This window comes from Equus asinus, chromosome 15, assembly GCF_041296235.1.
Source record: "Equus asinus isolate D_3611 breed Donkey chromosome 15, EquAss-T2T_v2, whole genome shotgun sequence".
Taxonomy (NCBI): domain Eukaryota; kingdom Metazoa; phylum Chordata; class Mammalia; order Perissodactyla; family Equidae; genus Equus; species Equus asinus.
The window spans coordinates 16,081,061-16,095,560 of NC_091804.1; positions in this window are offsets into that span (position 1 = coordinate 16,081,061).

The window sequence follows — 14,500 nt, forward strand, 5'->3', positions numbered from 1 at the left end:
TCTATTTTGTTTGTGGGTTGTCACCACAGCATGGCTTGACGAGTCGTGTACATCTGTGCCTGGGATCTGAACCTGCAAACCTGGACCGCCAAAGCAGAGCACCCTGGACTCCACCACTATGCCAATGGGCTGGCCCCTCTATAATAAATTTCGATCATTAAAGTGTGGATGATGTAACTGTTCATATTACACCAAAAACTTACCAACTCAGATTCTATTATTTTTAAATGTGGGCTATTTTTGACAGGAGCCAGAATTACTTTTTATTGAGCAAGTGCTTTCTTTTAAGAATAAGTTGATTCATTTTAACAAATATTCTGATGATAGAAAATAATTTTAATTCCAGTTTTTTTTTCAAGATAAATCATGTATTGGACTACAGGTCAATTACTTTTTACATTTTTTTATTAAGGTTTAATTTACATATCGTAAAATCCACTTTTTCGATTGTATAGTTCTGAGAGTTTTGACAAGTGCATATGGTCCTGTAGTCACCACCTCAATCAAGATATAGAACAGTTTCCTCACCCCTTAAATTGCTCTATGCCCCTTCATGGTCACCCTATGCCCCTTGGTGGTCACCCTCTCCTCTCACCCCAGCAACCACTGATATAATTTTTGTCCCCGTAGTTTTTACTTTTCCTGAAAGTTATTAAGTGGGATAATTCAGAATGTATCCCTTTGAGACTGGCTTGTTTCACGCAACATAATGCATTTGAGACCCATCTGCGTCTTAGGTGAATCAGCAGTTCCTTTGTTTTTTCGGTTTTTGAGTTTTTTCCCAGGCTATCCCATGTCGTGAATAATTCTGTAGGATTTTTCTTCTAGTATTGATTTATTTTTTAATGACTGTTTGTTTTCAGAGCAATTTTGGGTTCATAGAAAAATCGAGAGGAAGGTACAGAAATATCCCATATACCCCTTACCCAACACCTGCATAGCCTCCCCAACTAATAACATCCCCTCCCGGAGTGATATGTTTGTTATAATTGATGAACCTACTTGAACACATCATAATCCCATTTTTACCATAGTGGGAAGAATATGTTTAGTTTTGTAAGAAACCTCCAAACTATCTTCCAAAGTGGCTGTACCATTTTACTTTCTTATCATCAGAAAATGCCAGTTTCTGTTGCTCCACATCCTTGCAAGCATTTGGTGTTAGTGTTCCAGATTTTGGCACTCTAGTAAGTGTGTGGTGGTATCTCATTGTTGTTTTAATTTGCATTTCGCTAGTGACATATGGTGTGGACCATCTTTTCACATGCCTTTTGCCATGTGTATATCTTCTTTGGTAAGGTGTTTATTAAGGTCTTTGGCCCACTTTTTAATCTAGTGGTTCATTTTCTTCTTCTTTTTTCAGGGGTTGTTTGTTTTCTTATTGTTTGTTGAGTTCTAAGAGTTCTTTGTATATTTTGCATGAGTCCTTTAACAGATGTGTCTTCAGCAAATATTTTTTCCCAGTCTGTGACTTGTCTTGTCATTCTCTGGACCTTGTCTTTTGCAGAGCAGTTTTAATTTTAATGAAGTCCAACTTCTTAATTACTTCTATCATGAATAGTGCCTTTTATATTTTGTCTAAAAAGTCATCACCATTCTCAAAGTCATCTAGATTTTCTTCCATGTTATCTTTTATGAGTTTTATAGTGTTGCTTTTATATTTAGGTCATTGGTTCATTGTGAGTTAATTTTTGTGAAGGGTGTAAGATCTGTGTCTAGACGCATTTTTTTGTGTGTGTGTACATGTGATATCCAGTTGTTCCAGCACCATATGTTGAAGACAGTATCTTTGCTCCATTGTAACGCCTTTGTTCCTTTGTTAAAGATCAGTTGACTATATTTGTGTGAGTCTATTTCTGGGCTGCCTATTCTGTTCCTTTGATCTATTTGCATATTCTTTCCCTAACATCACACTGTTTCAATTATTGTTGCTTTATAGTAAGTCTCGAAGTCTGGTAGTGTCAGTCCTCCAATTTTGTTCTTCTTCAATATTGTGTTGGCAATTCTTTTGGCTGTCCATAAAAACTTTAGAATCTATTTGTCAATATCCACAAAACTAACTGGCTGGGATTTTGATTAGGATTGCATTGACCATATAAATCAAGTTTGGAAGAACTGACATCTTGACAATACTGAGTTTTCCTATACATGAACATGGAATGTCTCCCTATTTATTCAGTTCTTTGATTTTGTTCATCAGAGTTTTGTAATTTTCCTCATATAGACTTGTACATATTTTGTTAGATTTATACCTAAATATTTTACTTATGGAGTGCTAATGTAAATAGTATTGTGTTTTTAATTTCAAATTCCAATTCTTTGTTGCTGGCATATAGGAAAGCAATTGACTTTGGTACATTAAACTTGTATCCTGCAATCTAGCTTTAATCACTTTTTAGTTCCAGGATTTTTTTGTTGATTCTTTCAGATTTTCTATATAGACAGTCATATCAGCTGCAACCAGCATTTTATTTCTTCCTTCTCAATCTGTATACCTTTTATTTCCTTTTCTTGTCTTATTGCATTAGCGAGAACTTTCAGTATGATGTTGAAAAGGAGTGGGGAATGGTAAGATCCTTGACTTGCTCCTAGCATTAGTAGGAAAGCTTCCAATTTCTCACCATTAAGTATGATGTTAGCTGTAGGTTTTTGTAGATATTCTTTCCCACGTGGAGGAAGTTCCCTTCTATTCCTAGTTTACTGAGAATTTTTCATGAAAGAGTATTGGAATTGGTCAAATGCTTTTTCTACATCTATTGATATGATGGTACGATTTTTCTTTTTTAATCTGTTGATGTGATGGATTACATTAATTGATTTTTGAATGCTGAACCAGCGTTGCATACCTGGGATAGATTCCACTTGGTCATGATGTATAATTCTTTTTATACATTGTTGGATTTGATTTGCTAATATTTTGTTGAACATATTTCAATCTGTGTTCATGAAAGATAGTGATCTGTAGTTTTCTTGTCTCATAGCATCTTTGTCTAATTTTAGTATCAGAAAATTCCTGGCCTCATAGGATGAGTTAGGAAATATTCCTTCCACTTCTATCCTATGAAAGAGATTGGAGAGCATAGGTATCATTTCTTCCTTAATTTTTGGTAGAATTCACCTGTTAATGCATCTGGGTCTGATGTTTTCTGTTTTGGAAAGTTATTAATTATTGATTCAATTTCTTTGATAGATATGGGCCTATTGAGATTGTCTATTTCTTCTTGTGTGAATTTTGGAAAATTTTGTCTTTCAAAAATATAGTCCATTTCATCTAGGTTATCAGATTTGTGTGCATAGTGTTGTTCATAATACTCCTTTATTATCCTTTTAATGTCCAAAGGATCTATATAGATGTCTCCTGTTTCATTTCTGAGTTCCTTCACTTTTATTGCTGAGTAGTATTCTGTTATATCACAGTTTGTTTATCCATTTATCTATTGAGTTTGTTCCAAGTTTTGGTGATGCTATAAGCATTCTTACATAGTTTGTTTTTAAAGACTTTATTTTCCCTTTTTCTCCCTAAAGCCCCCCAGTACATGGTTGTGTATTTTTAGTTGTGGGTCCTTCTAGTTGTGGCATGTGGGACCCCACCTCAGCATGCCTGGATGAGTGGTGCCATGTCTGCACCCAGGATTTGAACTGGCGAAACCCTGGGCCACCAAAGCAGAGCACACAGACTTAACCACTCAGCCACGGGACCAGCCCCATCTTACATAGTTTTTATTTTAAACAGAAATTTTTAGTTCACCTGGAAAAACACCTAGATGTAGGATCATTGTATCATATGGCAGGTGTATATTTGGCTGTATAAAGAACACTCCAAACTATTTTTCAAAACTGTTGTGCCATTTTTTATTTCCACGAGCAAGATAAAAGATTTCCTATTGCTTTGCGTCCTTTGGTATTTTCAGTTATTTTAAAATTTTCGACATTCTTACGGGTGTATGGTGGTGTCTCATTGTGGTTTTAATTTCCCTTTTGAGTACTGATGTTGAGCATTTTATCTGTTCAAAGGTTTTGGCTAGTTTTAAGTTCAGTTGTTTGCTTTCTTATTACTGCGTTTTGAAAGTTCATTAGGTATTCTGGGTACAAGTTCTTTATCAGACATGTGATTTGCAAGTATTTTTTCCCAGTCTATAGTTTTTCTTTTCGTTCTCTAAACAGTGTCTTTCAAAAAGCAGAAATTCTTAATTTTTGATAGTGTCAATTTTGTAACTATTTTTCTTCAATGATTGTGCTTTTGGTGTCATATCTAAGATTTCTTTGCTCAATGCAAGATCACAAAGATTTTCTACTATCTTCTCTTCTGGACATTTTAGTTTTATGGCTTTCATTTAAATTTATGATCCATATTTACTTAACTTTTATACAAGGTACGAGGTATGGTTTGAGATTGCACACGTTTTGTATAATTGTTCCAGCACAATTTGTTAAAAAGACTATCATTTCTCTATTGAATCACCTTTTCATCGTTGTAGAAAACAATAGACTCAATTTGTGGGTCTATTTCTAGATTCTTTATTCTGTTCCTTTGATCTATATGTCTATTCATTCTCCAATACCACAGAAGGCTAATTATTTTTTAAAGCTTGAAAATGTGAAAGTGATTTTTCTTATGAATAGATGACCAAAGAGACTTTTGCCCTTTTGATGAATTCAACTAAATGTTCTGAGCTCAGTTTTTTAATCTATGGAATGAGGATTTGGGTTAGTGGAAATATGAAGTACTTTTCTTCCTTCCCTTTCCTTCTTTTTCTTTTCCTTTTTCCCCTTCCATCGAACCTTCTCATTCCTTCTCACCCTCTTTCTCTCCCCCATCTCTCCAAGTCTCTCTTCTTCATCTCTCTTTCTCACACACATTCTGTTCCTATCTGGTCAGTAGATGGTGCTGTGTGGCAACACATATATTTGCTGGTTTCTTAACTTCTTAAAATATCATATTATGTCATCTGTAAATTCTATGCCTTATACCTACACTTTGAGAAATGATTGTTAAATTGTTAATGGAACAATAATGTTCACACCCCTCACCCTTTGAGAAGCGAAACCCCAGCCATGGATCTTGTCACTGGAAAAGTTTTCAAGAGATAAGCTTTTGATTAAGAAGGAAATTTTTAAAAAAGCAGTGGTAGGTAGTGGCCCTGAAAACTCACAATATGGCTTAGACTTGTGTGACATTTGAGTTGGTGTTTGTTTATCCAAGAGTAAAAATATGGATGGCCACTAAGAACATAGGATAGGAAGCCCCTTTGCTCAAAATAAAATCCCAAGGTTAATTTGTTTGTGAATCACAGAGCCAGCTGGCTGTCCTAGCCCAGCTATGACTTTTGTGGTGACAGCTGTTTCTACCAAGATTTGACGGGTGAGAGCGAGGGCAGAGCTGGTGGTTGGGAGATGGGCTGGAAGTGGGAGATGGGCTGAAAGAATTAACTATGGTTTCTTTACAAAGGAAGTCCATGGCTTTCAGATAGTCTCAATGGAACTCATATGTCCTCTAGATGGACATAATGCTTTTATTTCCTGGGCAAGAAGAAGTGGGTGTGCATGGTCAGTTGTTACTTCATGTCCCCTTAGGTTATGATTTAATGATGAGTGTTTAATTTTCCAAAAGTTTAGCAAACTGTGAAGGTTTCCAGAAAGGGCACTATATTTGTTTGCAAATAACCCAGACTCTACTCCTCTGGCCTCCAAACCCAGAGGGCGTATGGACTCTTGGAAGTTGCCTATAGCCTGGCTTGCCAAAGGCCAAATAAGAGGCCCTTCTTGGAGTTGATGGTGTCATCCTGGGATTTCCATGTATAAACAATAACAACGTTCACCTCATAATCCTTTACAGTTTCACAAAGAACTTTTAAAAACATACCTAATTATCCTTTTCCTTAGAAAATGCACATTTGAATTAAGGCATTGGAGGTCCAAGCCAGAGAAGGTCAGTAAAGAAGAAATGCACAGGTGAATATGACCTCTATCCTCATTCGTATCTCCACTTGGGTGTTTCAATTTTACAAATCACAAACTTAGCTTCTGATAGCCACCCCCAATCTGTTCAATTTCCTGTCTTCTCTGTCCCAGTAAATGGCAATGTCATCCTTTCCGTTCTCAGCTCCCAAACTTTAGAGTTGCTTTTGGCTCCCCTCTTTCTTACTCCACACCTGATCTACAAGCAAAAGCTGTTGCCTCTACCTTTAAAACATATTCAGAATCTAGCCACTTCTCGCCTTTCCCTTGGTACACCCCAGTCTGGCTATTGTCTTTGCATAAGTTAGGACAGAAGTTTTCTAACAGATTTCTCTGTTTCAACCTTTGTCCTCACTTCAGTCTAATCTCAGCGTAGTAAGCATAGTGAAACTGTTGAAAGGTAAGTCAGACCATGTCACTTCTTTGCCCCAAACCCTCCGACGGCTCCCTGTCTCACACTGAGGAAGGGCACACACCTTACAACGGTCTGCAAAGCCCTGCATGGTGTGCCTCTTCTAAACTTGGGGCCCTGTTTTTGTCACTCATCCCCTCACTCACTCACGGCCTTCTGATTCTTCTTAAACTGGCCAGCAATGCTCTTGCCTTAGAGTCTTTTTGCTTTCTCTTTTCCTTGAATGTTCCTTGCCCAGATACCATTCTTATTCTCATTTCCTTCAGGTTTTACTCCATGTCACCTTCTCCCTTGGTCTTCCCTGGCAGCCCTATTTATTGAACTGGTAGCTCTCTTTATTTGAACTCCTCTCTAACCCTTTCCTATTCCTCTCCTGGCTTAATTTCTCCCTTCAGCACTTATTACAAACATATGATAATCTGTACTTATCATCAACCCCCAATTTCCTAGAATATAAACTCCATGAGGGCAGGGATTCCTGTCCATTTTATTCCCTATTGTATCCCCAAAGCCTAGAAAAGTGCTTGGCATTTAGGAGGCGCACGAAACTGTGACTAGGGGCCGGCCTGGTGGTGCAGCGGTTAACTTCACACGCTCCGCTTCTCGGCGGCCCGGGGTTTGCTGGTTTGGATCCCAGGTGCGGACATGGCACCGCTTGGCATGCCATGCTGTGGTAGGCTTCCCACATATAAGGTAGAGGAAGATGGGCATGGTGTTAGCTCAGGTCCAGTCTTCCTCAGCAAAAAAAGGAGGACTGGCAGTAGTTAGCTCAGGGCTAAACTTCCTCAAAACAAAACAAAACAAACAAACAAACAAAAACTGTGACTAAATGAATAAATGAATGCATAAATGATGTTCCCCACCTCACTTCCATGGTACGAGGCCCCAGCAGAACCACCAAAGAAAAGTACTACAGCTCACCTAGATTCGCAGGCTTGGAAGATTTCCTGGTTAGGACTGGAGCATGGAGCTCAAAGGCCCCCCAATCACTTTGTGGATACAGTTTTGTGGTCTCACCCCTGGAGATTCTGATTCAGTAGTTCTGAGAATCTATATTTTTATGTGTTCCCCAAATGATTTTAATTCTTAAACAAATTTGGAGACCCACTGGCTTAGAGAACAATTTCCCATCGATTCAGTAAATATTTATTGAGCATATCGTGCATTCTAGAAATTATGCAGTCGGACACTTGGTAGGAGAGACAGAAGTGTAACATTATACTTCTCATACAGGTTAATTAATGCTTTCCTGTGCATCTATTAATTGCAGGGATTGAAGAAGACAAAACAAGAATGCATCTGGAGTGATCAGGGAAGAATTCCCAGAGGAAGTGACTCCTGGCAAAGAGGAGGTGACAAGGCAGGTGAAGGAGAAAGACACTATGGACAGGGAAAACAGCTTGGCCTCTGAGTTCAAGGCAATGGCTAGGTTCCTGATTCCTATCTAGAGTATCTCAGGGTCCAAAGTCGTGTCTTACCCCCAGGGAGGAGGGCAAAGTTAACCAACCTTCCATATTTCTAAGACGCAGCTACATTCATTTTAAGTCCTCTTTTCCAGGTGTCTGGGATTCTAATTGTCTCTGAGATCATAAAAATATATTTCTGGCTTGTTTATCTAGTTTTCCTTTTAAAAGAGTATAATAAAGTCCTTCTTAATATGGAGTAACTAACGATTTTTGACATACTCTTTTTCTGGGGTGTTTGCATTTCGACAAAAATGAGGCAACCTTTAATAATAAAAAAGAATCAGGTAGGCATTAGTGACAAGCCAGCAGGGAGCTATTCTTCTAGGCTTAAGCTTCCAATTTTCCTCAAGTGACAGTACAAGGGGAACACCTTAGGGTCAGTGCTGGAATTTGTCTCTGGTGGTTCTCTGCCAATAGATTTCATCTCCATACTGGGGGAAATGGTAACCTCTCCTGTCTATTCCAAGCTTGGTATAGGCTGTGGACAAAAGAATTTATTTTTCTGTGCTGAAATTACTCTAATTTGTATTATCTTATTTGTATAGGGTACCGTGTTTTTCTAATTTATATTAGTCAAGGTAAGTAGTGTAGCTGCTGTGACAAATAAACCCCAGATCTCAATACCTTATCACACTAAAGTTTTATTTGCTACCCAAACATGGTCCAATGTGGGTTGAAAAGGAGTGGGGGGTGGGCTGGTTGTTTAGACAGGGGCCTCTACTCTATGCAGTCATCCAGGGACCCAAGATTTTTCATGATGGGCTCCTGCAAAGTCTAATCATGGCTTCAAAATTGCCCTGACATCTTCTAGATAGCAGATAAGGAGAAGAGAGAGTAGACAGGCATTCAGCTTTAAGACACCCTAAACCGAGGGTCAGCATACTTTTTCTGTAAAGGCACAGATAGTACATATTTTAAGCTCTGTGAGACACATACTCCTTTTTACAATTACTACTTTCTGCCATTACAGTGCAAAAAGAGCCATAGACTATGTGTAAATAAATGGAGGTGGTTGTGTTCCAAAAAAACTTTATTTACAAAAACAGATGGTGAGCCAAATTTGGCCTGTGGGCTATAGTTTGCTGACCCCTGCATTAAACCAATAGGGATGTCTTCATTCACATTCCATTAGTTAGAGCCAGTCACATGTCCCCACCTAGATACAAGATGTCACAGGATGTAGTTTGGCTGTGTGCCCAAGAAGAGGAAACTGGTGTGCATCTAGCCAGACTCTGACATATCATGTATCAGGGATAGAATGTTCATTGATTTTTTTTGAGACAGTGGGTACACTGCTGTCTAGTCCCAATTTGATCAAAGCCAAGAATATTCCTTTACAAAACATCATCTCACAAGTTTTCTAAGTGGGGATGGTTTGTTTAAGATGGTCCTGGGAGGACCTACATAGATCAAGTGGGAGACTTTCTTTCCAGGCAAAGATAAGTGTTCTCCCAACTAGATGACTGAAGTATAACACACTCTCCGCTGGTAATAAGTGGTCAGTACTGGATGGCAGGGATAAGGACTTCTCTGTGTTAACTCAACTTTCAAACACCAACTGGGACCTGAAGCTCTTCTGTCAATTGGTTTCCTTCCTTTTTTCTTTCCAAAGTCCCTAGAGATAAGTGAAAATCTTGTCCTGCTAGTGTGCATTCAAAGATCTAATTATACTGGCAGCAGTTCAGTTTGTGGTAAGGTATTTGTTTCTTTGTCTCTCCAAAGGGCTCCCCTTTAATCTACTGTGGAATCAGAAACAAAGGGTTCTTTCAACAGTCCTGTGAATTAAGCAGAGCAAACATTTGGCTAAAAATAAATTTAAGCCTTTTAGGATGGCTTCCTATGTAGGAGTTACAAATACTCTCACAACCCTGGCCCTTAACCTCTCATACTCTATGCGTATGTGATGGATTTTCTACAGCAGTGGCTCTAGCTCTCCACTTCCCCCCTTGCATCTGAGCTGGCCTGTGACTTGTTTTGGCCAACAGAGTAAGGTAGAGGCCTGCATGCTCCATTTTCTCTGAAAACCCTGCTACTCCCATGTGCAAAAGTCTGGGCTAGCCAGGAGGAGGATGGGAAATGACATGAAGGAGAAAACAATTGCCCTAGCTGAGGCCTTTCTAGAAAAGTCAGCAGGCCAAGGCTTCCAGAGCCTGGCTCAGATCAGCAGAACTGCCCAGCTGACCTGTAGATTTGTGGGATTGTTTGTTACTCAGCAAGAGCTAATGGATAGAGGGTATGTCAATTATGTATGCTTTTGGTTGTAAACAAGAAAAAATGATCACAGAGGCTTAGAGAGCACGAATTTATTTGCCTTTCATAACAGGAAGGATAGAATTAGGGAAAGGGCTTGTACAGTGCTTCAAAATTACGTAAGTGATGCACTTATCACATCTTCCACACCCTCAACCTTAGTCTCTTGGCTTTCATTTTCTCATTGGTAACTATGTGGTTGTAAGACAGCTGTTTCATCTCCAAAATCATAACAGTGTTCTAGGCGGTTTGAAGCAGAAGGGGAAAGAGCTAACAGAGTGAGACAGCTGTCCCTTTTTACTGGAGAATTAGAACCTTTTCTTGATCTCCATTTCAACAGATATCTTCTTCTGTGTCATTAGACTGAACCAGGTGACATGGTTACCCCTTGGCTGGAAGGTGTTTGGGAAGAAGGAAGTTGCGTCTGCCACAAGGAGGAAGCAGACAGTGGTCAATTGGCAGCCTATGCCTCCTGGGGGTGATTTTTCAGTGAAAGACTCACAGAGGTAGTGACTTTGGGCATCAGAAAGGACTTCTCAGGTAGACAAGAGACGAAGGGCATTTTGCCAAGAGACTCTGCACACACTTAATAATGAAAGAACACCCCATTTCAGAGATTCAAGAGCGATGACTGAGTCCCATAAAAGGACAAATATTTGCCAAAGGTAATAAAGCTAGAGATTGAGTGAGCAGCACTCAAAGTTACATCTTCAGATTTGTAGTCTGGGGTCTTACTGCATTTTGCAAGAATCGAGGCAATTTGTATGATCTCAGAGTTTCCTGTAAATATCCTCTTAATGGCCCTTATCACACTAAAATATAATCATCTTTTTACTATAAGGTAGACCTGAAGGCAGTATTGTTATTAGTTGCTGAACTTGTGCACCTTACTTAACCTTTTGGCCTTAGTTTCCCCAAAAACGCTGCTAATAGCATCACTTGGTTATCCAGAAAAATACCCTATGTAAGGTTTCCTATATCTGATAAGTTGTAGAATTCATCCCATAGGTATCAGCCAGTCGAAGCTTCCATTATTTCTCAAAGGTCTCGTACATAATCAAAATGTCTACCTGTTTCCTCAGGGCTCCTCACATCCGTCCTGCATCTGAATTCTGTATGGCTCTTTCTAAGGTTCAGTGCAACCAGGCACCGTCCGGCTTAAAAGGCTTTGTCTCCAGCCTGCCTCTCTAAATACGGACATCTGAAAGTGACTCTGGACACCTGGATGACCCAGGAGCCTCCACGTGCAGGTTTGCCTGCGAGGGTCCCACTTGAAGCCTCCTGTTGCAGTGCTCAGTCCAGTTGAGCCTTTGTCCCATCCCCTTTCGCTCTCAAAACTGAGCCAGTTTGGATGATAAACTGCATGATCACACCTTTAACTATTTCCTTTCTGTGGCCTTTATCACTGTGTGAAAGTACTGAGCTATTTTTTTGAAGGATTAATGCATAACATTCTCCTCAATGCTCGAGTTTCCGTCTTGTAAAATTTAAGTGAAAATGAAAAATGTATGTTTGCATGTGGGGAAAGGGGAATGAAAGGAGTTAGCCAGCAAGCAGGAAGCAATTTTAAACTTTTACCCCACCGAGGAGACAGACACTAGCTTATTTTTTATTTAAACTTTGTGAATGCCCCAATGTTTTCCATTTTGACCCCCCATTATTCCTATTGTTGTTAGATATAAGGAAGGACTTTGTGATTCTTGGTCAAAGGAAGACTGGAGATTTGCTCACTTCTTTTGGAGGTTGAAAAAGGAGAAAAATTGATAGAAGTGATGGGAAAGCAAGATTGGCTTTGGATCCTCTTGGGTGGCAGGCACAGCCTCACTGTGCAAAGGCACCTGAGGGATTTGTACCAGCAGGAATCCTCAGTCGTCTCCAGTTTCTCAGACCTGGAGAGACAGATTTGCTGGAACATCTGTCTCAAGTCACAGAGGAGGGAGAGCATCCAAGGAGAAGAGTGTCGGGACCCTGAGCTGTTAGAATCCTGAGTGTCTTTCCCTGAGCATGCCTGTTGTTACACTTGGTACTTGGACTATTATTAGCCGCTGCTAATTTTCTCAGCAATATTATGGATCACGGAAGACTAACCATAGTTTTTCATTATACAAAATACAAAATGCATTCCCAGTTCCACGTAACTGACTCCCATTTATACCTGAGTAGCATCTATCCCAGCACTGGGGTGAGGAAACTCTAGGCAGAGATGCGACAGTCCCCAAGGGCAGTCTGTCCTTGCAGAGGAGGTAGACTCCTGCCCCCACCTGCAGATAAGCTGGAGACATTTTAAAATTATTGCTATCGGATGTCTTTTAAAAATGACCAAGAGGAATCAGAATCATATCTCGTATTGGAGGTTGTCCTGGATGTGAAAATTAGGCTTGAAGGTAAGAAAACTAAAAATAAATAAGTTATAGGTCATCATATGATAAGAAATCTCTGCTCTTTCCCACTCCTGAAATTGAGAGAGAGGGAGAGAAAGAGAGAGAGAGAGTTTCTTTCTTTCTTTATTGTGTGAAAGGAAAAGGACCCTGGACAGCCAGAAAACAGATACATAGAAAAGGGGATTTACCAAAGGGAACAGATGTTTTTCTAATTTTGAAAATGTATAAGGCTTGAAACACGCCTTTCAAAGCTAGAGATATGCACAGATTACCACCCTGTATGGGTTATGGGCACTTGGGGACTTCTTGTCCATTTAATATTTTTTGAAGTTTAATATCTCAGCAGTGAAAGGAAACAGAAGCAGCTAATTCTGAACCTCAGAGTTCTTTCCTGGCCCCTTGGTACCTAGGCACAATAGGGTGAGTTCAGGACTGAGTAAAGTCTTAACTCCCTGTTTCCTGTCTCTTGTTAGTTTTAATCTGACACTTGCACATACCTCAATGTGGACTTTTGCGTGGGAATGCCTTTGATTTTTTTTCCACTCCCAAGGAATGCCAGCTAAGAGAGGGAGAAAAATAGAATAAGTTCTAATCATATGTAATATATATCTTAATAAGTGATGTGGTGCCTTTTTTTTTTTTTTTTTTTTTTTTTTAAATCTGAGAGCTAGACTGGTGACATTGCAAGGCTCTTCTCTTGGAGAAAATCTGAACTTCAGTCTTAGGGAGACCTTGTACTTCCAGTCCTTTGAAATGTGCAGGTCTCCATGAGAAACCCACACTGCACAGGATGAGCCACATGGCTCTTGGGGCCACACCCTGTCAGAGCAAATGGAGGCTGAAGCTGTGGTACTTGCATTTGGGAAAGTGAGAGCTGTTCTCATTCTAGGGAATGGAGTGGGCAGCCCTACTAAACGCACATATCTTGCTGGGTGTCTGTGCTTGGGGTGGGGTGGGGAAGGGCTCCTTGAGTGGCCCAGTGAAATGCTTTATTGGCTTAACAAACCCTTCCCTTGAGCTGGGTGACCCAGTTACCTGGTCAGTCATTTCAGTGGATCATCAGTTGACTATGACTAATGGGTCATTAGATTTGGAACCTTTTGCTTAATGTGGTCTGCTCAACTGCCTTTATGAGGAAAAGCTCCTATTTCCACTTGAATGAGTGGGATCATGTCTGGGGGCGATGATACATGTGCTTTAGTTAGAGAGAATGATGGAAAAGCAAATAACAGGCAAGGGTGAGTAATAGCGATTAAAAGAGTTAAGCAACACAGTTAACATTGTGCCCTTCTGACCACATGTTTAATAGAGTGTGATACATACTTGTGATGCAGAAATCTATAAACTCAGAATTACTGTATGGAAAATATATTGGCTACAATATATCAGTTACATTTTAACACATGTATGTGCATACGTGTCTATATTACATATGTGTATATGCTTGCAACCATCTGCTTTAAAGAGCTCTACTGTATTATTCTGTTGGTGTTTTCATTCAGTGTTATTATTTTAACACATATATTCATTTTGTTTTCATATTGCTTTGCAACTATTAGGTTAAGCTGTTTAATAGAAAACATTCTCTATTTCTATTAACACACACTCAACCTATGCTATTGGGTAGTTTATGCACAGACACATTACATGAAGATATTCTGTTATAGTGTTAAAGCATAATTTTCCAAAAGGTTAAATCATGAATTATTCAAATATAAAATGAGTGTATATCAAAGATTTTATCCAACTCGTTAATAAATGAGGAAACCAGTAAGTTGTTAAAACAGGTCCAAACGACAATGTGACTTACTGGGATTTATAGAATTCACTTGTAGTACTATGGGCAGGAATCATTCACATTGCTATTCATTTTCTACAGATTGACAGCCACCCCTACAGAATTTTAAAATAGCCAAGAACTAATCTTTAAAAAAAAAAAAACATTTCTAAGTGTTGAATAAATTTTCCTGATGAGAGTTATATTGTTTCATTCATTAATTCAAGTACTTTTGAGGGTCTATTCTGAGCATGTA